The sequence below is a fragment of the Filicampus tigris genome, chromosome 12 (assembly GCF_054856515.1).
Source record: "Filicampus tigris isolate MCC_2025a chromosome 12, RoL_Ftig_1.0, whole genome shotgun sequence".
Lineage (NCBI taxonomy): Eukaryota > Metazoa > Chordata > Actinopteri > Syngnathiformes > Syngnathidae > Filicampus > Filicampus tigris.
In genome coordinates this window covers 19,988,775-20,015,087 of record NC_141228.1, presented here as the reverse complement: position 1 = coordinate 20,015,087, position 26,313 = coordinate 19,988,775, and the positions used below count along the sequence as shown (strand labels likewise).

Below are 26,313 nucleotides of genomic sequence, written 5' to 3'. Positions count from 1 at the left end.
CGGATTCACAGGGGTGGTGATACATTCCTTTTGCCAATCCGAACGAGCGTTACGTAAACAGTTCAATCGGAATGGCGAGGCTGCGTCCGGTCTGCGCATGCTCTGTTTTGACGTAAATGCGTAGTGACGTCGTTGTTTGCGCACTTTAAAATGGCAGCGTCTTACCAGAGATCGTCTGTGACGCGAGAACTTGTTTTAAAATACTGTAGTCCTAACTTGTTTTTATCAAGACGCCGCTGTAATAAAAGTGTTATAACAATAGCGAAAACTGTGCTAAATAGATGAACTCCATTTTGATGGATCACGTGATGTTTGCATCGATTTTAGCGTGTCACACGGCTGTGACACGGCTGATCTGATTAACAGGGTGGCCCACGTAAACGGCCGATCGGAATAGATTACGTCACATTTAAACATCTGATCAGAGAGCTTCATTTGGAATGACAAAAAACTCTCCATGTAAACCCGGCCAAAAAGTGTGTGTGCGCACCAGCTCCTTCAATAGTTTCTCCACAGCAGCAGAATATTTGAGTTGTAGTTCAATGATTGAACATGATTCATTGTGAATCATCAAGGCAATGAGCTTTAGCAAAGCTGCCTGACTGAAGAGTTTTACAAGGCACACACTTCACACAAGTCCTGCTTACCTGGGCCATGCGCACACGCGCTGAAAAAAGTACTTTTTTTTTGTTTCTGACGTGGACTTACGGAAACAAAGACTTGTTTCCCCCAAAAGGCCCCATTGTTCATTTCCGTCCTTTTCCCAGCTTGCAAATTGATTTGTAATTTTGTCATCTGGCGAGGCGGCGGAGCGGCCATCTGAGATGTGGCGCCGACGGAATGAAAAGCTATCCACCGGAGGGCAAATTTGATTGGGGCAATTTGTATCCCCGGCTTTCTTGGCAACACGGCGGAAAGGTTCACGGCTGTTATTGGCTTTGGGATCGCTATGGCAACCGAGGAGCAGAGTGTCTTCTGAGTGAAGGAATGAAATAAGTGTGTGCTTGGGGGAGGTTCAGTATCGCTGTTTATATTGCCGGCCAGTATAATTGCACTCAAGTGTTTTATTTTCTCCTTCCGGCCTTAGCCCCGCAACAAGAATACAGGGGAGATTGTTGTCACGCAGCCACTTGCCAGCAATTCCTGCAAATCCTTTAGCGTTGCATTTGGCTTTGACATACTTTGCAACCTCCCTGATCGGCGAAGTTAAGCACAGAGTGAGAGCGTGACAAACTTTTGCAAGAGCGCAAAACACACAAGCCTGAAAAAGAAGCTCACTGAAGCATCTGCCACCGTGACGGCTGGATGCGAGCCGGAGGTAACTATCCTGTGTGGGTTGCCTTGGCAACACGGGTGAACCTTTAACACAGGCGAGGGAGGGCGGAAGCCTTAAGGACAGACTGGAAAAGTGATTGATGGAACACAAAACTAATGAGACACTAATTGTCATCTATTTTTGCGCCGGACTTTACCAAATCCACCGCCGTGATGGAGATTTAATGGTGTGGCATTTGGGCAATGAAATCAGTATTTGCTCGGATTTGTATTCGCCCATCTCTGTACACGCCATACAAAGCTGTGTTTTTTTTTTTTAATTTATTGATTTTTTTTTTTTTTTTTTCTAAACCATGAAAAACAATAAAGTGGCCACCGGGAAATAAAAACAGGTTGATTAACCTCATGCAGACTGTTTTCTCCTCTCTGGCCTCTCAACATATTAGCCTGCTGGGTGCCGGCTGTTGTCAAATTATTCCTGCCTTGCACGGGGAGGAAAAACATCCTGACGTGATATTCTGCTCAACATACAAATCCATCGAAAAATGACGTCGTGAACATAACTTTTATTTGTTCAGTTACACTTCCACAAGGGATGCGGCGGAAGAGAAGCCAAGTAGCGGCAGTTAGGAAAGCTAGCTCAGGACCTTTCAAGCATTTCCATGAACAAGCCTTTACAATGTTTGAGTTCGACTTTTTTTCGCCCCCGCTTGTTGAAGTGGACTCAGCGTCACGTAGTCAACGGCACAGCGAGCAACGTTTACTCGGATTAATCAGTCCCGGTAAAATGGGGGCACAAATGTGCGCGCGCTCTGGATTAAAACGGCATACCTCCAGGTTGCTATGGTGACCGGCAGGGGAGCAGACACCTGTGAATTAACATCAGATCCGCGGCAACGGGACCTTAATTAGAGGTGCGCGGGGACGAGCGTCCATTCAAGGCGTGAAAATCAAAGAGTTGGCGTTCAAAAGGACAGCTGTCCGTCTGTCTGATGAGATTGGAGTTGGAGAGGTAGTACAAGCTCGTATTTTTCCCATATTGAACACACGAAAGGCTCATTGGTCTTGACTCACTATAAGAAGCGATTGTCCACATACTTTGAAAAAGTATTCAATTCAATCCATGACTGCGTTCAGTGATACTGACACTTGAACTGATATTTGAGCGCAAACGGTGCAGACAAGACAACAGTACTCACAGTCATATATATATATTTTTTTTATGCTGCGACGTCTGCCTCACCTATTTTCTGAGTTTGGTCATGTGACTCACTCAAGGTGAGCCGTGATTGGTCGTTACTTGAGCCCCGAGCAACTGTGATGTCATTTTCAGCGGACAGCAAGAGGCAACAAAATGGCCGCCGACTGATATGGACAAAAGCGGGTGCGTTTTGCTGCTTAATTCAAATTGCACATATGCCGTATTAATCAGAATGCCGTGTTTAGATAAATGTTATTATGGTTAACTAAAACTAATGAACTAAAACTGAAAAAAAACGTTTTTTAACAAAATAAATAAAAACGAAAACACTTTCCCCAAAACTACATCTTATATTTATAACACTAACTAAAATGATAGTGAAAATGTCTGTAGTTGACGTTTTCATCTTTGTCAATTTATATAATCTTACATGAGCCATTGGGTTTCATTTTGCATGCATTTGTTTTGGTATCATGATGGTCAAAAAGTCATTTGAGAATTGTAGTTTACTTTATTACACAATACTTTGTGACCATTTTTTTGGAAACCGACAAATACTCCATATATTTAAGAAAAAAAAAAAACTAATAGTAAAACTAATAACAAAACTGAAGCAAATCAAAAAATAAAAACTGGTAAAAAGCCAACCACCTGCTCAAAAAACGGATTAAAACAAACTAAATTTACAAAACGAAAGTCAAAACAAAAGAAACACTAACTATAATGAAAGATCACAAAGTATTATAACCCTGGTTTAAAGTAGTGGGGCCGCATAGAACATTTTTGACTTGGCTTCCCTTTTAAGGAGTAATGTAAGATAAGTTGGAATTGCGTAATTGTTTTGTGATGATAAGCGGGAGTATATTTAGGTTTTAAAATGTTGAAATAAGCAATTCTAAGCGTATTTTAGAGGGCACATTTTCACCATTTAGGATTTGGACTGTATCTCACGGAGACGCAGGTACAGCGTGTGAATATCTCCACAAAGTTGTCTTTCCACATTCCTCTTACCTTGTATTCGACCATTCACGCGCGTCTCACCTGAGCTGCGATTGCTTAGACTGAAATATGACATCATATCAACTTGTTCTCCTTCGGCAAGATTTTTTTCAGCAAGCCGTTACAGTGAGATTATTGTAATTAAAAAAAAAAATAGGAAAAAAACCAACAACTTTCATTCAGATCCTTCGCCTCAGGATGAAACAAGACCACATTCCCCCCGATGAGCTATTTTGTGTAGTTTGGATTCCTTTTCTACTCTGCATGGGCGCCTGTTGTATTGTAGGTCACGTTTTTCTTTCAGCCGGCAGTCCTGCTGATGCCTCGATTGATCGCAGCCACTCAAATGGATTTCCTTTATGCTACACTAAAAAGGTTCAAGCCATTTGCGAAAAAGAACACACTCTCCCACAACACTTTATGTGGAGGGAGTCAGTATATTCCAATGTGAGAGCCAAAAATAGTGTCTGATAATACAGCGCTTATTTTAAAAAGAAAGTCAACGCCCCCCCCTTTTCGAATTCCAGGGTTTTGTGATGGATAAAATATGACAGCGAGGTAAGCCATTTCAAACCTTTTCCACCATAAATGTTACCTATAATCTGTATAAAAAAATCAAGACAATAGTACAAGGAAGGCAAGTGCCACTGGCCGTGTCAAGTGTTTTCTCAGTCTGTGCTGCGAACTGCTAAATCTAAACGGCCGTCGTTTGGACGCCTTGAAAAGAATCCAAATCGAGAATAGTTTGGAATCAGAATCGAAACAAGGAATCAAGCCAAATTCTTGCAGTTCAAATGGTGCTCTGCGGCTATGTTCTGTTTTGTTCTGATTGGCTGCTAACTTTAGAGAGTCACCGGCTGCATTGTCTGGTGTTCTAACAAGTTCATTTAGACGCCTGCTCGCAATCAGCAAAAAAAGCAGCCGATTTTTCTCCCTGTTGTATTAAAAAAACGTAACTAAAGTGTTGTAAACAGTCGAATGTTCTGCCTATAGTTGATATCTTTATTTTTGTAAGCGATCTATTTTGTCACTTATCTGAATTTTACCCCGCAAATATCGTAATCGGCGTTGGCCTTAAAAATAAATTGGTCGTGCTCCAGTGTTGGCATTGATGTTGAAACAAGGTGCGTCTTTTTGAACTACACAGAAAGAGGCTCTATTGCCGGGGCCGGGCTGAAAAGAAGGACACCTGATGAAGCGGCCAAACGCGGGCCGGTGATGATGATGATAATAGCAGGCCTGGACCCGAGCGGCGTGATTACCACAACAAAGACCAAGAACGGAAACGGCGAGTAAAGAAAACCCACACGCATGTTCACAGTCATTAAGCCGGCACGTTGTTTGTGTTTTTGATTGCCTCCGCATGGACCCACAAGCCAAGTAAGTTCCTTGAGTGTGAGAATCGAACGTTGCAAACTGTGGAACAAATGATGGCGTATACATTTATATAAAGCCGCCTGGGAAATCAGTGAGTGATTGGATACAGTAGCTAAAAGTACTATTCACTACAAATAGCATTTGCCTTTCACACTCTCCCCAAAAATGTCTCATGTACACACACACACACACAAAAGGAAAAAAAACCTAAGAAACCTCTCACACTCATCAAAATACCCCCACCCCAAAAGAATCTCACATGCAACCAAGTACTTCTCACACACAGCAAACAACAAAAAAACAACTGACAAACCCCAAAAAACTCACACACCCAAAACCTCTCATACTTACTTGCACCAGAAAAAATAACCTCTCCGATAAACCAAAAAAAACGCCTCAAACAAAGAACTCACATAGACCAAATAACCATCCTTTCACATGACAAAAAATTCACACACAAAACTCACACTCCCTATGTACACTAAAACCCCTCTCACTCACACAGAATAAGCCTCACCACAAAAAAAAAAACACTTTGATACAAATTTCACACACAAAAGCTTTCACATTCACCCCCAAAAACATCTCCCAGGCACACGGAAACAAAACCTCACTGACGCCAAATAACCACTCAAGCACATCCAAAAAAACGCTCACTCTCACTTAAAAAACTCGCACTTATCAGAAACACTCTCAGGTAAACCAGAAAATTCTAAGTAATGCCCCAAAATGTTCACTTCCAACAAAAAACATCAAAAAGATACACAGACAAAATCTCTCACATTAAAAAAAACAACAACCTTTCACTCTCACAAAAACTCACACATCAAAAAACGCCTAACACTCTAACTCACTCACATCGTATCATTTACACCAAATTACAGCTCAAGCTCCAAAACTTTCAGACACATCCAAAACTCTCACTTAAACCAAATCTCACACAAACTAAGAACAAAACCTCACATAGGCCAGGAAAAACTCCCAGCAAAAACCTCTTACATACATCAAAACCTCTCACATTTTCACCTTTCAGCGACACCACAAAACTCACTCGCGCCAAAAAGAAAAGCCTCACCAAAACCCTCTTTTGTGTACGTGTAACTTTTTGGGGAGGCCTGGTTTTTAACTCATTCACTGCCAGACATTTTCAGACCCTAACGTTTGAAAAATGTTGAGGAAAAATATAAATAACTCCCTGGGATTGAATGGCTGCACTGTGAAAAGACGAGTAAATTCGTCAATGGCAGTGAATGAGTTAAGACAGTTAGCAAAGTAGCATTTCGGGCCAGGGTTAAGTTTTCCGACTAAGAGTGTAAGTTTCGGTTTCAAATCAGGGTTATGCATATTTTTGTAGCAAACAAGCACAAGGCGTTAAAAGCCTAACCTCCTTGGTGGAGGTAACCAATTGTTGTAGGTATGGCAGGCTGAATACTTGCAGGTCATGCTGTGAGAGAATACCCAACCTCCATTAGAATCTTTCAACTCCCCACGGAATGTTTTTTTTTTTTTTTTTTTCCAAGGTGAGACTTGGCTTTTACGGTCGCACAACAGGTTGCTGTCAAAGGGGGTGAGAAGGCCTCAGTCTACTCCTTTTTTTTTTTTATTTAATCTTCTTCAGCGGGCGCCAGCCGCATACGGCGAGAGCCAATTAGTTTACCCCGAGCCGAGATCAGGGTGGACGGCTCCTTATTGATCGGTGCTTTCAAAGTAACGAAGCAGAGGTCCCTCACTCTCGCTCGGGTTCCGGCCGGGCCGTGACGAGGCGCAGAGTAAACAAGGTGCCGATATCCCCTCCTCTAATTCACCCGTTGCTCTTTACACTGAATTATATGCGCCGATCAGACATTCATCAAAGTCGGTGCGATTGCGATGCGTGTCTCGGGAGGAATAGCCTGCACCTTCTGATCGATTCCTCCGAGCTATATTTGGAAGGCAGTGCGGCGCCCGCTCGGGGAAACGCTCATTTCGTCATTTGAAATCCCCAAAGCGCTGCCTCGTTTTAAATTGGCATCCTGCAGCGAGAAATACGAAATCGAGCTCGGAAAAGTATGAGAGCGACTTTTGCGCTCTTATTGGGAATGCGCTCTTACCTTTGACAAATGCTGCGATGACAGGAAAAGTCCGGATGATCTAGACTTAAGGTGGCATTAGTTCTAACACACTTTGAAAGATTTGGCATCTAATCATTTATTTTGGATGTTGGTCAAGTGATACAGAAACTTGAAAATACATACTGTGGATATATGCTCTTTATTCTAGGAGAGTGATGCCTTGAGATATGAATGACCCAATTTACGAGTTTTTCGAGGTACAAGTTGTCGATCTGTGTTTTTTAAAAATATTTTTATTTAATTTATTTTTTGCTTTGGGAGAGGGAGATTGAGAGGGAATAACATTCACAGGCATACTGCATATACAGTATGTATACTGTATATTCTCTGCAAAGAATGACTTGTATTACTGCTGTATTGAGAAGCCAAGAGAGGAGCTGAGTCTCCAGTACGGAGTCTCTTAAATTGCCTCCGGGTGGCTAAAGCCAACACCAGAATTAACAGTGTGCAAAACAAACTAACAAAAAAGGTTAATTATGTCATTTTACTCAATTATGTCATCCAGTATGTTTTCATAAAGTACGATATTATATATTTATATATTTTTCTCATTAAAAAAACATTTCAATTTTTTTTTTTTTGGGGGGGGGACTGAAATCTGCATGTGTATGTGACTCCCGCTACACAGCTCAGCAGATAGCTAATCTCAAATATGAATCTGAAGTTTCCTTTTCATCCTTTAATCATTGTAAAACTCGAACAACACAGATTATGCAATTTTATAAGAACTGAACACGCACAGTACATAGCTAAATTACCGTAACCTATTCAAAATGACTGAAACGCTCCGCTATCTTAATTCTCTCCTTCAAGAAAAATAATTAGCGCTAGCTTTCCTGCTATTGGTCGCTTGTCGACTTCCCGTTATCCAAACAAAGCTACAGGAAGCCTAAAGGCACAAAATGAACGTTGCGTATCGCAAATGCCCGTGTTAAAGTAACGCCGCAAAACGGGACATCACAGCAACAGAACTTGAACTTGTTTGGGGTAATAAACAAGAAGAAAAGAGAGCGCAAGAGGCAGCAACGACACCTGTTGCTTGTCCATTTGGTGAATCTGGGGAAAGCAATGAAAAAATAAAAAGTGACAGCGACGGCGGCGACGACAACACCTGTCGGACTAGAAAACCCCGTGATTAAACAACAAGAAAAGTTAGAGCAAAAAAAAAAAAAAAAAAAAAAGTAGCGGGAAGACGAAACCTGTTGAAAAACTGGTTTGGGAATGTGGCGATAAACAATGAGAAAAGGGAGGGGAGGAGAAAAAACACCAACAATACATGTTTAGAACCTGGTTGAATAGGAGATGTGCCTAATGTCACATTTACACGCACGCATTTCATTTTTGAGCCTCATAAATCGACACTGTCGAATTTGACAAACGGATTATTCATACCTGTCAACCCCGGGCCGTGCTGAATCTTACAAAAGTTGTAATTTGCCCGTACATTTCTGTATATAATCTTACACAGTATCTATTTTTAATCGTACACAGTACCTATCACTCAGCGGCATAGGTGGGGGAAACGGAACGGATATTTCTGTATATAATCTTACACGGTGTTTATCGTTCAACTCGGGCGACTTTGCTCGTGAATGTCGGCTGAAGTTTGCAGTCGGAATCGCTAACGGACGCTGCGGATTAGAACCGAAATGGGCAAGACGAGATCGGTCTAACAAAAAACGAGTTTTAAATTTTTTTTTTTTTCCCCGTACAAAAAATTATTATACGACGTAAACAATTTGAAATGATAAAAAAAAAAAAACATGTAAAATACGGGGAAAACGTACAAGTTGACACGTATGATTACTTTACGTTTTCAACTTTGACACACACTCAGACAACTGACGATAGACTAGCTTCACAATTCGATTGTGATGCTAGCTTGATAGCCTCCACTATGCACGTGCTTGAGCTCTTTACTACGTGCGCGCTCCCCATTTCTGTAAACATCTCGTTCCATCGCTGTCCCTTTTCGCTTCTCTGCTCAAGCCCGATGGGATCGGATGTTGTCCCGCAGAAGATTTAGTAGAGTGACAGGAGGATTAGCTTCACATGTGTTTTTTTTTGTTTTGTTTTGTTTTTTTCCGTCAGCAGGCCCGAGAGCCGTGCGGCTCCACGAAGCAGACAAACGAGCCGGTATATATACTCCTTTGGCTTGAGGGCTTAATAAATCTGCCCGTTTTTTTGCCGCAGTTACCGGGCTGGGCTTTACACGACAACAAAGCTGCTACTTCCCAAACGACGACAAAGACGCTTCTTGCCAAATGACAAACGATGGCTACAAGTTAGACGGATCAACTCGGCGCTATTTAGCAGGGGGGATTTTAATTCCCTTCTCTGGAAAGAAGTTCATGACAGGTGCTCGCAATATCATCTGGGAAAGGTCACACTTGGTGACGCCCTTGGAAAGCTAATTAAAGTCATCGGAAATGAAGAGTGGCTAAATGTCCGCGCGTTTGAGATCAACGCCCCCTTGGATAAACGAGCTTTTTAGTGCAGTCGTTTTAATTAAAAAATCATTTGACGCGCCGCAACGCTTTCAATGAGAAATTGGGGGACAATTTGTGAACTGTTGAACTAGCTTGTGACAGTCTTATGTGGTGGGTGGGAGGAGTGACAATGAGTCCAGACAGAGTAGGGCCGGACGATTATGGAAATCATAATCATAATAATCACGCTTAAGTTTGAAATCACAATTCATAAAACGATTACTCATTGACTTCAAAGTGTAGTATTTCTTCACCTACCAAAAGTCAAATCTCTCAAAACTATCATCATAGCCTCATGCCCAGTCATCCCTGCACGTTGAACACTTTTCCTCTTCAACTCTCGATTCTTGTTGTCGAGTATTCAACGACCCTGTAAATATATAAATATGTAAATATGTGAAATTCAAGCCTCTTGCGTTTTCACTCTGCTACCTCCACACCTTTTGATGCCTTGCATATTTGCTCACATTCAATCTGCGAATTGGCACCTCCCTTATCTCTTTATCGTAATCATTTTAATCTATGTTATTGTTCTATATTTTCACAAGTGTTGGGGCGTACTGGGCTAAGCTGGGATTTCGGTTATCGTATTTTGTGCCATACGTGGAAGTTTGTGTAGGTATGACAAAAAAAAGTCCAAAGTTCTTTGTGTCCTTGAATTTTGAAGACAGTAAAATTCCTTAACAACTCACCTCTAAATATAACTTGAAAGGGGAACAAAAACATTAATTGGTAAGAGTCAAATGACAATACTCTTATAGTAGCAATTAAAAAAACAACAAAGAAAAACCGTCATGTCAGTTTTTGTTGATTGTGGCGGCGCCATGTGGACAAAAGCGGTAGTGTTTTGACAAAAGTCAACTACATTTCCCATGCGCCAGCGTGTCGCGTCGTCTCGTGAAATTGTGAAATCCTGAGCTCTCGCTGGCCTGCAAATTGGACTGAATGACATTTCTATTTCCAGTGGCTGTGTGAAAGATGAAAAGCGATGAGGTAATGAATCTTAATTTTGTTCAAACAATACTTTTGTTTTTTCGTTTGTTTTGGGGCTTCTGCCATGACACCAGTAATAGCGTGTAGTCGTTCGAATCTAATTGATTTCCGTCCTTATAGCGACGGGAGGAAGTGAGTATGCCGTAAAGCAATTCAGGATAGTTGTATATTTTTTTTTTTGGGTGCCAGGGTTGCTTCTATCCTCTTGAAAGTTGCTTGGTGCCAGTAAAAACGATACAGACCCCAGGGCATGACAAAAGTCTCATTCAACTACTTTTAAGTCAATGTTTCATCAAAAGAGTTGTGAAAATGTTTTTTATTAAGGTTGAATTCTTGCCCAGTGCTTCTTTAATAGAACTTTGTTTTTCCCAGATGGGGAAGAATTTGTGCCTTTGAGTATTGACTTTATAAGTACGTCTTTCTACAGCTTTTGTATGTGAATATTTATTTGAAAGAATATCGCTCCTGAAGTGGATGCTAATTTCTCGTTAGCATGTCAATAGGATTTTACACTGACATTAGCATTCGCTACGTTTTCAAAACGAAGCGTGTCTTTTATTTAAATATACAATGTGTCTTTCTGTTTGTGTGTGAATTATTATAGCAGCTTTAGTTTTGCCAACTAGAAGCCCATGACAGCTCCTCAGAGGAATCTTTGAAAGTTAGACGGGTTATTTTCTCATAAAGTTAGCGGCAACTTTCCGCTCTGTTAGATAATTGGATGACTCCCGACTTTGACCTCCCCCGACCGCCTTGCTCACTCGCATGAGAAAAATCCACATGCTCTGTTGTTCAGTCCCTTCGTTGTGCCAACCCGTTTGGGCGAAACTGTCCTGACCGCACAGGAAAATCCAACTCGTCCTTGTCACCACATTTGAGGGCGCTCCAGTGAGTCAGCAGGGTGCTCGTATCCTCAATGACGAAGGAAGCAAGCAAGGACCTAATGAAAATAAGTGCGCCCACTTAGTTGAACTCTGCAATCAAGCGGCGTCCGACCAACTAAGCGAACCTCTAGCAAACTATTTTGGTGACAGAGAAAAGCAATTTAGTGAGATTAAACAGGACTAAAGCGCCTGTCTCAACAGCTCCCCAAAACCGTCGGTCGCCTTTTGGAATTACCCTTGAAAACCTGAAGTTCTCCCAGAAATTCAACACTTACAAAATGATTCGTATCTCAGCCCCTGTAGCAGACGGAAACATCATTCCAAAAGAATTAAAGAGCTTACACATGTGGCTTTCACACAGGCAGAATTTATTATTTACTGTTTCAATCGATGATGTAAAAGTAACGTGTCAGTGCAAGAGAAGCACCATTTTGATTAAAAAAAAAAAAAAAAAAAAAAAAAAAAGGAAAAAAAAAATCGAGTGATAATTACCATCCTCTATTCTGTTACAAAGACGTCAATATCGTCATTGTCTACAAACCATATCATATCACGCTCGACTGTTTCCACTGATCGTGCGCGTCGACTATATATCACTGCCGTTACTTATCAGAGCTCCGGGCGATGGACGGCGTCCGCCATTAGCCTGCCTACGGCTCGAAAAAATTCCACGACATCCTCGCGCCACCCTCACGTGTATATTCTGATGCATTAAATTGGCTAAGTGCCGGAGAATTGGATTAAAAAAAAGACACCGACTGGCTTTTAAGGTAGAATGACGTAACAGCAGACAAAAGCAAGTCAAGAAAAGCCTACTAGAACATGAGAATTTTATTTCAGTGGCACTTTAAATAGTGGCAGGTGTATAATGACTTCCCATTTAACATGACTTTGGTTGTGATTTATTTCTGAACACAGCCAAATCCCCGCTTATAAGAGGGTGTGCACACTTGTGCAACCACAGGATCTCAATTGTTTATTTCTATTTCCCCTCTCAATTTTTTTTTTTTTTTCAATTGATTGAAAAAGTTTAAAAATGATTCACCTCGGTCTCGTTTTTCTTTATCACTAACGTTTGGCATTCGGACAGGGGTGTGTAGACTTTTGAATCCACTGCATGTATTGCATCTCCAATTTCTCCAGCGGTCACAGCTGGAGTGTATTTGTCGGCGTTTTGTTGAAACTGACATACTTTCATTTGCTCATTGTCGGCTGTTGCCATGCCGACGATTGGTTAAACTTATCGCTGAGCATATGGCGCAAAATGAATATTTGCAAGAGCTGAGTCTATTTTAATAAAATATCAAGCTCGGGGTAGAGAAAGGTTCACTGAAGTAATGAAGGTTTCAGGCCAAGATGTGCACTGACTGTCATTATTCTCCTTTATCTGACACGTATCTGATCGTTGCGATTCTTTTCGTTTGGGACAACATAGTTTATTTTGACTAACCAGATTGGAGCAACTTGGAACAAACTATTGCATCGTTGTTGTTTAAAGCGGAAGTCAACGCAAACGTTTTCTTTTTTCTCAAGAATATGTTCTATGCAAGAGCACTAGTTGAAACAGGGCGTTCTGATAAATATTGCATTTGTGGAATAAGTGTTAATCCAGCCGTTTTTAGCCATCTCTGGGGGCGGCCATTTTGTCACTTCTGTCGACTGAAAATGACATCACAACTGCTCACAACGACCAATCACGGATTCGGGAAAAAAGGTCAGCCGTGATTGGTCGTTGTGAGAGGTTGTGATGTCATTTTCAGTCGACAGAAGACAAAATGGCCGCCCCCAGAGATGGCTAAAAACGAGTGCATTTTGCTGCTCAATTTATATTCCACAAACGCAAAATTAATCAGAACGTATTCTTGAAAAAAATATGCTTGGGTTGACTTCCGCTTTACACGCGTGCATACACGTCGGGCCAAATGTGAGACTTGTAAATGTTATAAAGTCAAAGAATTTGTGGGAATGTTGCACAAAAAAAAAAAAAAAATCTTTCTGGAAAAGTGAGGCGTGAAACCAGATCTGCATTGTTGTTGGACGTACAAATTCGGATTAGCTAATAGCGTCTTCTGACGACTGAAAATTTTTCTGCTTGCTACATATGCATCTGGCGTATATATCACGCCCAACAACATTCGGATACCCATTACATTTTTGCGGTCGACGAGGGTGTGGGTGACTGCTTTTGGATCCCCCCCCTCAGGTGGTTGCCGGGGGGACCACAGCCCCCTCGGGCCCCCACCGCTGCACGCCACTGAGTTTCAATATGTTGAAAAACGACATCACGGCTTCCACTATGACATTGCGAGAGTGATCATGAGCTTAGTTTTACCGCCATTATTACTGTAACCCCTGAGGAGATGTTCAGCTTTTCGTAATGTCTAATATCAAGCCCAGGGCACCAATATTTTTTTTTTTTTTTTTTTTTTTTTTTAATACAACATACAGCCTTAAATCCAGCCCCTTGGCATCCCTTCACTGGTCTCCCAGCATTTCACAGCCTTTGCTGCCTCGCTGTTGTCTTCAGCGCAGACATCTTCTTTTTGCTTCACTGGCCGTCTGATAAGAGCCAGAGAGATGGGGGGGAGGCATTTGGGGGGGGAGACAGACACACAGAGAGAGAGAGAGAGAGGGGGGGGGGAGGTCTGGATGGGAGGAAGGGGTGAGAGAGACTGGGAGATGGAAGCAAATGAAAAAATGCTCAGCTTGAGAGGAGGCATTCAGGCAGGCAAGAGAGGTTCATAAGTCCCTCATTCCCAATTTGAGAGCACTTATGGAAGCCATCTGAGCATTTATTCGCTATGCCTACTGCATGGATGGATCCATCTTGAGGTCCATGCACCAGTACACTTTTTGTCCTCACTAGTAAGACAAAGTTAGCACATTGATGGAATGCCTATGACGCAGCAGTAGAACAATAGCGGGTACATAGCCTTTGTTTTAAGGTCGAATGAAATTCTGAAAATTGATTAATTGGACGATTAATTAAAAAAATTATACACAGTGAATAAGATCACTTCTTTTTTGGTCCCTTAACGCTTTCAACAGTAAACGTATGAATGACAGGCTGGACATTTGACTGTTTTACAATCCTTCATATTTTTAATGTTTGAGGCCTTGCCTGGAGAACCATATGGCAGGGGCGGAGCCAGAACGTGGCTAATGGGTGGGCCTGGAAAAATCAGGGTGGACCTGATTATTTGTCTCACTGAGCACAATCCTCCTGTCCCGACACATCGTATATTCAAATAAAATCCTTAGACAACCACAATTACGCCATTCTTAATATTCAATAAAATAAAAAAAACACAAATTCAAAAATAATTTAATAATTTACTAAAAATTTAAATGTTTTTTTTTTTTTTTTCCCTGAATCTCATTGGGTGGGCACACTGTCAATCTGGGAGGGCCTGTGCACACCCAGGCCCACCCATGGCTCCGCCCCTGCCATATGGGCTCGCGAGGTAGGACAGCGTTGGGCGTGGTCTGGCTGTGATTGACAGCAGCAGAACAACCTAAATCAATCCTTCTTACGCTACGACAATCTATGCTAAATAAACGAACCAAATGCTACGCTAATAAGTCACCAGCCTGAAAATCGTGGTGCACCGTTGTTACTATTCTATCCGATGTCTTCTCTCTGACTGAGTGACAGAAACCATGTTTTATTTTTTTTTATTTTTTTATTTTTTTTAAACCACTAAAGAAGTCCCAATTTGTGTCTCACCGAGCAAGTCTGCTTTTCACTGACTGACTCCGAACGCCCGGTAAGCTGAGGTCCAAGTTGTTTTCGATGAAAAGAAAAAAAAAAACCCTACTTTCCCCGGGGCAGCTTTGCCGATGGGTTTTTAGTGCTGCTGTAAAGGCTTTTTTTCATTATGATAAACTGCTCCCTGATCCCCACAATATTATGAAAGACTGTCAAGGCACAAAAGTGAACGCAAAATAAAACAAAAGCCTGCTGCAGTATCACAGCCCCATTTATATGCAATACCCTTGTTTTCTGCATTTGCAAAAACATTCGCCGCAAGTCCACGGTGCCGAACATTAGACATCAGATGTTACGTGTGGTGCGTGCGCCTTAATTGGCCCTTAGAGGTTATAAGCTGCCATTTTGATGGTTAGACAGCACACAGAGATGGCGGATATCTGACGATTCTACAGCCAAAGCAGACCCAGCATGCTCTTCGCCGCCATCGGTGTCGGAGGGCTTACGGTGGAGGGGGGGAGCCACATTTTTAATGGGTGCACTCTCAACTGTCTGAAGGCTTTTGTTTTTCTGTCCCCCTGGGTGGATTTTTTTGTTTTTTTCTTCTTTTCCCCCCCCCCCGCTGCCTCAGGATGGAGCTTCCCATTTAGCTGGAGAGCGCATGTGACGGCAACAAGCCCCCGAAAATACAACACAGTGAACCTCCGCCTTTTTGTCTGGTTCTCATGCTCAGCTATTCAACTTTCTCACCCCCCCTCTAAGATGCCAGTAGATGACACCAAAACTCTGGCTGATAGGAAAGTAGTAATTGGTGTCAAGAAAGTATGTTGAACAAATCTGGATTGAGAGACTATTTTGTATGTCGGGGGAGTAGCTAAGTTTAGCCTGGGTCGTTACGGGCAATTATTATCACTCTGTAGATGCAGCCAAAGCATGACCCCGGAGCTCGTTATTTGATATTTGTAAAGTGAAAAAGATTGGGCCGTGTCATTATTTATCACCTCATGACCTTACCTACACTCTCTCGTCAATTAAATTGTACAGCTGATGGCTTGGGCCACCAAGGCCAGCGCGGCGTGAGTTTGTCATTATCGTGTAATTTGAAATGGACAATCAAATATGTCTCTTGGCCCACAAGTAAATGCATAACATGCTTTATGGAAATCGGGTTACAACACTTTAAAAAAAATTTTTATGCAGTAATGTTATTATACAGTCTAACTGAGTTTCAGCAAAGCTTTTTGCCGTGAGCTCACACGAATATTCCAGCCAGAGCCCGCGCAATCTGATTAGTGCGGTAGTTGGGTACAGGTATCGTTTTAAAAGCCTCTCGAGTAAATCTGGCAAATGTAGTCAGACCAACTGACACTGGTGTAAACGTAAAGTTCCGATTCAACTCTTTGAAGTAAAAGTCAGCGTTACGGTTCGGTGCGGGAACGCGGAGCCAAGGGCAGACACGATTTATGTGATGAATATTTATCGAATCTGCGAGGGACGGACGAGTGGTGTCGATTTTGGACAGGATGACGAGATGAGATAATCAGGTGCGAGCATCTGGCGGACGAGAGACCAGGTCAATAAAGCAAGAGGTGAGGTTGCTGGTGCAGGAACCTCTGAGAGAAATATGAAATCGCAGCTTCGGCTTTAGGGATGAGAGCATGAATGCTCGTTGATAATATGACCCCGTATATGTGTACCTGCCAAATTTGTGTTCAAATAGTTGTTGTTTAAAGGGCTGTAAGCCTGTCTGTGGCATTTTTGCATTGTGTGTTAGGATAAAGCTAGCGGTGGTATTCTTAAGGCAAAGTTTTTTGGTTGTGTCCATTTATGTATACTTGTAATTGACGTTACCCTGTACATGGGAGTAAACGTGTACCGCAATAATCATATTTAGAAACGACATAATTATGTTTTTGGTGCCAAATTATTACCCAAATTTACCCGTGTGTGTAAAATGAGGTGGAATGAGAGGCATTGACTTTGTGCACATTGTAGCTTTATGAAATTCATTCGTGTTGACATTGTCATTAGTTTACCAGTGGCCCTGCCACATCAAATATGTCGGACAGAAAAGCCACTTAAAGTGGAAGAAATGTATACATTTCTATGCTAAAACCACAATCGTTTTTGAAATCGTTGCGTCTCGAGATAAGTCTCCGTAATGTGTAATCTATCACTTTGTTTTATTTGATCAGCTCTTGGTAAGCTAACCTAGCTAACTTAGCGTCACAGTTCACACAGCTAGCTTACCTGTGTCTAAGCTGAAAGGAAACGCCGTAGATATTGTTTCTTGTCATTCAGTTGAAAACCTTGAATGCTGCTATTGTTGTTTTTTTTCCCGGTTTCACCAAAAAGAAAATACTTTGAATCCAAACGTATTCATCTTTGGGGCGTGCTCCGTGACACTTAATGAGGCAACCTCAGCCCTCATCTCATAGCGTAGCTTTAAATGTAAACATAACGCCTTGTCAAGTCATTGAGTTCAAGTCAGTCGAGTCTCATGAATGCCAAGTCGAGTTGAGTCTTTAAGACGTTTTTGCCAAGCAGGTCCCAATTCATAAAATCAGCGACGCGAGTCGACCCTTTTCTGAGAGGTGTCGAATAAAGTCTTACATCTAAGATGTTGCTTTAATAGAAATAGGTCGAAATGTTGTTTTGAAGCAATAGCATACATATGTTTGCGTTTACTTTATATAGACGCCCTCATACAGATAGAAAAGGTCACGCTGATCACCTCGGCACAATCAAGCGTCCATTATTCCGTCACCGTATGCAAATATAGGCAACCCACCCCAATGCGCTCTGGTTACAGCTCTTCATTCGCAACCTTGTGATTCAGCCGCACACACACGCACACACGCACACGCCATCTATTTGTGTGATTACACACTCAGCATCCGGCCTGTGATGTATCCCCGAGTGGAGAACCGCTGATTAGCTAATCACACGTTGTCACCTTCCCTTAACCAAGAATTTGCACATTTCTGTATTTTTTGAAATTATCAGAAAACATATAATAAAGACTATTGCTATCTCAAAACGGTTGCAGTTTGAAAGATACCACGCTCACGGTCTATAAAAAAAAAAAAAAAAAAAAAAAAAAAAAAAGTAAGTTCATAGTCCGTGTATCTATCGTTCATTATTAATTGCAATTCAAAAATAAAAACTTTGGGGATTTTTAAAAAATTTGCTTTTTGATGTAAATTATTATTACTATTATTATTGTAATAGTTGCTATTCGCGGGAAATGGCGACTGGGTGAAAATCGACATATAATTGACGTAAAAACGTATTGGTATAAAAAAAAAAAAAATGCAGAAGACAAAACAAATATGTCGGGGTTCACTCTAGTTGGTCAACCACGGTCCTTCAAAGTTCAACTAGCGTACTTTGTGTTTCACAATATGTTCATAGTCGACCTTTAGATCATCATGGATGATGCAATGGACCCAAACACATCCATGACAGTAAGAAGACGGAGGCGCTGAAGATGTCCTGATTAAAAATTGAGACGATGGACGAGCAAGAAGAAACAAAACGAGGAAGAAAAGAAGTCCGAATAAATGCGGAGTGCCAGAAAGAGAAATAATTGCCGTGAAAATGGTGCAGCTGTACCGCAGAGGCCCAATTAGAGCTCCATTATAAAATCGCCATAATGGCTCATCATTTAACATGCTGTACCCCGGGCTCACGCCGGTGATTTTGCACGTGGCCGCCGTGCTATTAATCCATAACGCCTTCCCCATGCGCTTCTCTCTACCGTCAGAGAAAAGGGAAAAGGACAAAGACTACGTAGGTGAAACTTTATTTCGCTCGAGGCGGCGTCGGAGGTGAGAAACACTGGAAAGACCACAAAAAAAAAAAAAAAAAAAATGCAGACAGCGGTAAGGATACTTTATCTCATGAGATTAACTTTATCTCATGAGATTAACTTTATCTCATGAGATTAACTTTATCTCATGAGCGCATTCTGATTTTACTGCCTGTTCGCTTTACACAATCTATTCCTAGAAAGAAAAATACAGTGATCCCCATTGGTCCCCATTTTGTGTTGGCATTAGCATCATGCTAACGAACTAAAGGCCTAGCTATGTGCTTGTTTTAAATACACGTGGAATTCTCCAAGCTGTGTGTTTAGTTTGACACTAAACGTCAACATTAAACAGCTTGAAGCCTCTTTTTCAATAACTGTTCACAATTTAGCAAAGTGCTGCTTATTGTCAAGAGATTTGATTTTGAGTTTACTGGCCTAACTTAATGTAGTTTTAAAGTAGAAGTCAACCCAAACAAATTTTTTTCAAGAATATGTTCTATGCAAGACCACTAGTTGAAACAAGGCATTCTGATTAATATTGCATTTGTGGAATACGAGTTAATCCACCCGTTTTTAACCATCTCTGGGGGCGGCCATTTTGTCACTTCTGTCGCCTGAAAATGACATCACAACTGCTCAGGGCTCAGGGCTGACCTGTTTTCTGAAGCTGAGCCGTGATTGGTCGTTACCTTAACCCTGAGCAGTTGTGATGTCATTTTCAGTCGACAGAAGTGATAAAATGCTAAACAAAAATGCAAAAAGTATGTACGCTGAAATATGGATGATCTCGTATCAATGTACTCAAAAATGTAAAAACCCGTTGTGAAATCTGGGCCTCTTTAGTTGAACACGCTATTATTCTGTTGTGTGATTGGTAGCAGGTGAATACACAGTTTAATTGTACCTTCTGCCATCTACTGAAAGGGCACTTAATAGTTTTGAGTTTAAGCCATAATCATTCATTTACAATACAACTAAACGATATTATCTGTCTTTCAAACGGAATAGATTGTAGAGATTGTGGCTGTTCCACGTTATCAGACTGTTGCCGACCGTCAAAACAAATCAAGTAAAAAAAAAACAAAAAAAAAAACAACAATCCCGCTAATGCTAAAAACAACAGAGCAATGCGCTTCCCTTAACCGTGTGTCCACCGTTAACTTGGATGTCGTGATTGCCGCGACATATTTTGCGAGCTCGAGCAGTCTTTCATTTCCAGTCAGTCCTGAGAACGCAGCGCAAGGGTAATCATCAAAAATGATTAAGTTTGCACGTGTCTCTCTGCGGTTTGCAGGCGGTGAAATGTTTTGTGCTCGAAAACATCAGCAAGCTTACAGATGCCATCTGGGTGGGCCGTCATTGTCATTATGTCCTTCTGGAATGAAACATTCATTCCGAATCGCCCCACCCCACCCCATAATTGCTATAACCAACTCAAGAAGATAAAGTAACGCTTCAAATAAAAGGTGAAAGAAAAAGCAAAATGATACTTCTACAATGCTGGCAGAACTCGGCTCTCGTATCTTTTGCAATATGGCGAAGTCTCACTTATTTGGTATATGTGAAATTTGCCAGTGGAGTGACGGCGAATACTGTCATTCATCCAGGTCAATTTTATTCTTCGTAATTTATCGCAACTGGACTGTAGGGCTGTGCGATTAATCGAATTTCAATTACAGTTATTACACTCCACGATCACAAAATTGGCATAATCGTAAAAAAAAACGGTATGCAATTATACCCAACGCACTGCACTGTTTGTTTACACACAAGGAAATCATACTTGAATTTAGACATTTGCGCCTTTTTTTATTTTATAATTAATTTAATAAATTTAGTTTGGAACTTAAAATTATAGTCTCTCAAAGAAATGTATTTGTCTTTATAGTTTTTATGTTCAGACATTTTCTTGTTTTGCACCAAAAAATAAATGATCATTTGAATAATCTTGATTTCAGTTATTACTAAAATAATTCCTATTTCTTTCATAATCGAGCAGCCCAACAAGGATCAATTCACGCAGTAAGGATTAGTTAGCACAACACTAGTCTGAGTTGGTGTGGAAAAAAAATGTCGGAGGCACGCCCGAACCGCGAACGAAATCTTTGTTTTGGAATGCAAAGCAACAGTCAATAAATTTGTCCGAATACAAAATGATTTACCGCCATCTTGTGGTATCTGTGGACCAGTGTTTTTCAAACTTTTTTTTTTTTGGAGTCAAGGCACATTTATTTCATTGAACAAATCCCGCGGCACACCAGCATCTGTAATTGTGAAAAAAAAGAAGCTTATTTTAACAAGAGTGTATTTTTTTAACATTGAAGAATGACGTTATAACGTCTTGAATTTGAATTAAATAAACACAAAGAAAAAAAGTATTTTATGTTTCATATTAATACTTTGTGAAACATGGGCCGTTTGGATAAACATGCGTCACTAATTCGCTTGTCTCTAAACAAAGACAATTGGCTACCTGCTGCTGCTGCTGCTGCCACCTGCTGGTAGGAAAGAGTACTACAATTTAGTAACTCCATGGTTACGCTGCCAGGCGGTAGACCGCACAAATGAGATCATTTCCCACGGCGCACCTGACAATATCTCTAGTGCGCCGCGGCGCACAGTTTGAAAACCACTGCCGTAGACATTTCCAACCCTTTTTGTGTGGGCGTCAACTACTTTTTCACCGCAGTAGTAGTAATAGTTGTCAACTATAGTGCAAATGTGTGTCTTTCAGCACACAAAAAAGCAGCAGCCTGCCTCCCCGGAGTTGAAGTGCTTCTGATGGTGAAAATCAAGCAATTTTCAGCTTCATCAGCTAAAAGCAAAGTGACAATGGCTTAATTGGGCTAATTATCTCTAATGAATATGATGGCACACAGTGTATCTGGAAGTGGCTGAATGAAAAGGATGAGTAATAGCGGACATTCAAGCCCGCGGTGAACATTACCCGGCTATTTAACCAGAGGAAATGTCACTCGTGGCATGAACGTCATTTGGCCCAAAATGGGCCCGCCGTCCTTTTCGTAGTACAAGTGCTTATTTACATTAGAGCGGCTCACTTTGCGGCGCGGCGACATTCGTCAGCGCATTGTAATTGTCAGCGGCAGACGGGCAGAGCCGTCGGCGGGGGATAATTGTGTCAGAGAGGCAGCGCTACCTGCGTTTTCGACACGCTCGGCTGAATGCTGTAATTACTTTTATCACAAGACATTTTACCACTCAGACATGGAGAGCTTTCACTTCACAACGGCTTTGCCTTTTCAGGCGCGCGCTCGCAAATGCCAACGGAAAATTGGGTGGAGAGTAGAAGCTCTGGAGTCAAGCGCGATGTACAGTAGATGTCAATGGCGGAGCCCGAATGTGGCTAATCGGGGGGAAATCAGGGTGGGCCTGAATATTTCTCTCACTGAGCATAATCAAATAATATTACACTGAATAATATGAAATTCAGATCTTCCTTAGACAACCACAATTATGCCTTTCCTAATAGTCAATAAAATAGAGAAACACAACAAAAGGCAAATTTAAAAAAAAAAAAAAATATATATATATATATATATTTTTTTTTTTCATGAATCTCACTCTGTAGACAGTCTGTCAATCTGGGGTGGGCCTGTGCACACCCAGGCCCACCCATAGCTCCTCCCCTGGCATACGTCCTGGGTGACGGACAGAGGACGGAGCGTCAAAAAAAGGATCAAGCACCCAGCTCTGAAAATTGCATAGCAACCATCACTAAGTGCAGCAGCAGGCCGACACCTGTTGAAGGGTCGACTTGGCGTCACAGGAGGTGACGGCGTTCGCTTTGTTCCGCCGTAAGCCCCCCCCCCCCCCCCCGACAGCGACACTTATGTATGTGTCCGATGTTGTCTTATCTTCTTTTAAATGAGCTGAAGATGAATAGGGGGAAAAAAACCAACAAAAAAAAAACGCTGTTGGTCCAATCTGAGGTTCATATCTCACAAGCGCAGTCAACACAATCTGTGTGTTTACTTGGCTGTTTAATTTGGACTTCAGCGGTCAGGGGGGGGCGATAATTGCGTAAACAGCGTGAAGCTCGCTGAGTGTCTGGCCGGATGGAAAAATAACTTCTTTCAACTCTGTGTTGGAGAACTGGAATGGAGTGTGTACGTGTGTTCGAGTGTGTACTTCAACACACTCCAGGGGAGGCAAGAGCGCACAATCGTTTGTCGGACATTTCGAGCTGCTTCCAAGCAAGGGATCTCAGACTTGTTGGCTCCAGGGACTTCTTTACAGGGGAACATTTATTTCCACTGGGGTCAAACTCAAGGCCGGCAACGGGATTTCATGCGGCCATTTTTGCACTTTAACGACCCTGCGATATGAAGGATTGCCGTTTTTGTTACCAATCTCCTCTTTAAAATGGAAAATTAATTGAAAAAAGTCGTCTAAATTCCGAGAAGACGACGCTGCTGAATTTGAATGGTTAAAACATTGACACGCAAAACTGTTGGGTTAAAAATAACACAATTTGGGGTCAAAAATGGAACGATCTACTACTTGGGTCAATTTGACTCAATTTTCTGCAAAAACAAACTCTCAAAATGGGTCGTTTTGTACAAAGCAACCCCAAAAAAATGGGCTGCTTTGTACAAAACAATGCGAGAAGGTGGGTCAAATTGACCCACTTAGTGGATCGATGCATTTTTAACCCAAAATGGTGTTATTTTTAACCCAGCTGTTAAAAATAACGGTTGTTGCAGAGTGTATCAAATGCGGCTTTGAAATCATGAAAATCAAAGCCATTCTCCCAGCTCTCAAATGCTGTGGCTGGAGGCGCTGAAACCACGCCCCGCTTGACTGTCAACTGACAATCAAATACCACTGCTACAACCTGGAAAAAAAAAGAAAAATCGATGCTTGCAACTTTCTTATGATGACGCTTAACTAACTCCAGTGGTGGAACATATCCCGCCAGGATGTTGCAGGGCTTTAAAGCTCGGGTCCACATGCTGGCTGTCATGTTTTTTTGTTTTTTTTTGTTGTTTTTTTTTAAAAATAATTAAAACGTCACTCTACCTCCTTCTCTCCATGACATGCACACACTCACGGTGGACAACGAGGCACTCTAAAGAAGCCACGGCAGCATTGCTCAGTTCAGTGTTTCAGCATTTTTGGAACGGTCTGTTCCATTATGTGTACACTTTTTCAAAAAAGATCCGACAAATGATATGAGCCTCAAGTCACTGCGCAAGGCCCCCAGCTTGAGTTAAAGATGACGCATCACGTCGAAAATGAGTTGCATTATTCATGTCCAGCGGTGCCTCGTAAGTATGCTTTGTCGCAAATGTTCTCCTCCCCCCCCCGTCTGGCTGTCTGCTTCTGGTAAACATGATTTGGCGAGCTGAGCTCTCACAAAGCGCCGCCGTCGACACTTTAACCCTTTCATGCAAAGTTGGTCACGACAGTGGACGGCTATTCAAAAGTTGCTTTCGCCTGTATCTAAAAATTAGATTTATATCGTAAATAATAACATTAAATCGTAATCAATTCATGAGAGGGTTCATAATATTTTTAAAAATTGAGATGAATTCATATCGGCGAAAGCAAGTTTTAAATAGCTATCCACTGTCGTGACCACTACGCATGAAAGGGTTAATGACCTTGTCTACGAGGTCCCGTGGAATTTTCTTCCGAAACATGAGAAAGCGCCGCTGCCTGCGATTCATCGTCATTTTAATTGGGAACATTTTGTGTTGCTTTCTCTCTCTCCCGCACTCATCCCCACGTTAATAAAACAAAGGCTCTGGAGCCATTTTTCAGAAAGTCATTAACGCACAAGGCGTAGTATGAGGCGAGCAGGTGGAAAAGCCAGCAAGAAGAATACCACACCTTTATAGTGGAGAATGAATTTTCTTTTTCTTTTTCTTTTCATCCCTCATCTATAGGGTCCTGGCTTTTCGTGTCTGTTGTCAATTGGTGCATTTCTTCGATTCGATATGTTGGATGTGTATCTTGATAGATGGGTTGCAATTTTAAAGTGGAACATTCGGTGTGATTCGATTTGATATGGTACGGCTCAGTTCAAGAGGATATAATGAAATTGTTTTTTTTTTTTTGCTGACTTTTTTACATACATTATGAATAAATTTGTCCGTAATGTAAATTTGTCATTTCCTCGGAAGATATATCTCGCCAATAAAAGACGATTTAATACCTCGATATATTTGGAACGATTCGATTCGCTTTGATTCCATGCACTCGCATTTTTTAAATCAAAACCAATTTTCAGATTTAAATCGTTTTTTTGATGAAAGTTAATGTTTAAAAAAAAAAATCTTGTTTCTATCAGGAGAAATGACGCAAATCTCGGCGGCGGCACAAAAACAAAGAGCAAAAACTTGCTGTAATAAATGTTTGTGTCAATTGCTCTTTTTATAAGCAAAGTGGAAAAATTGGCCAAAAAAATCGGAAACCAGATTTTGGTGAAAAATTTCATCAAGCTGTATGGTGTTGACCAGAATTTATGGTTTACAATTTTTTTTAAAAAAGCAGCACAACAAATAGATACTGGAATTGAGCATAAGTGGGTTTGCCCCGGTCCAAAACGGCCGCTATCGGAACATTGGAAGGATTGAAAAGCTGTCGTCATCGACGGGCGTAGCAATAAAACGGTCGTTTTGCAAAAAGCGGCCGGGCTCACCTTCCTCCCACACGTCAACTCGGCTTGGGTGCCAGAGATCACACAAGCTGGCCTTTAACAGTCCCGGCGTTTATCAGAGCAGCCGCAGCATTGCTATTTGACGGAGAAGTCGTCGGAGATTCCCTCAAACCAAGCAGCTCATTATCAGCAAAGGGGCAGACTCCCACCCGTTGTCCGCCTTTATCGTTTTTGCCCAGGGTTTTTGCCCTTGTTTGTTGCCGTTTTACATTCATTGTATGATACGCTGCCAGCTCTTTCTTTCGATGACTCACCGGGCTTTAGCATTTGAAATTGAAAGGCATTATCATCATGCTGTGCGATTGTGTGATTAAGTGGCTGAGCATCCTTTGGCGACAAAAATTCCCACGAAACCAGTTCAGATCAGAGTCGCACAATGGTCAGGAGGAATTTTGCACCATTCCACATTGGGCGCTCTCTCTTGAGGTCATTCCAGTGCATTTCACTCTTGAAGGCAGTTTTTTCTTCAATTAGTGCTTTGCCACATTGTTCTGTCTGATTACTCAACTTCGGTTTGGGTTCAATTGGCTGTGCGAAGGTCGAATCGTCTCTTGGAAAAATGTCTTTAGAAACTTGCAAATTCATTTTTTGCGTCGATGATCGCTTCGCGTCCAGGCCCTGACGTAGCAAAGCAATTGCGAAACATGACACCCACCACCATACTTCAAAGTCGGGATTTTTTTGTTTGGTTTTTGTTTTGTGTTATGCTGTCAGATATGTGCTGACTTTTAGGTCCAATTGCTGCAGAAATTCACGTAATTACAAAATGTTTTCATAAC

At 41.6% G+C, this 26,313-nt stretch overlaps 1 protein-coding gene across 3 annotated transcripts in view; it reads left to right on the top strand.

The window, feature by feature from the left end:
* The window catches only part of LOC147139045 (C2 calcium-dependent domain-containing protein 4C), a 43,317-nt gene that overhangs the window by 9,207 nt on the left and 7,797 nt on the right, over nt 1-26,313 (top strand). For 2 of the 3 annotated variants that reach the window (XM_086046814.1, XM_086046812.1), the window contains exon 3: nt 4,623-4,763. The gene's annotated coding sequence lies outside the window, so the exon portion shown is untranslated. Of the gene's footprint in view, nt 1-4,622; nt 4,856-26,313 lie in introns of all 3 variants that reach the window. The other variant, XM_086046815.1, reaches the window with a different exon arrangement.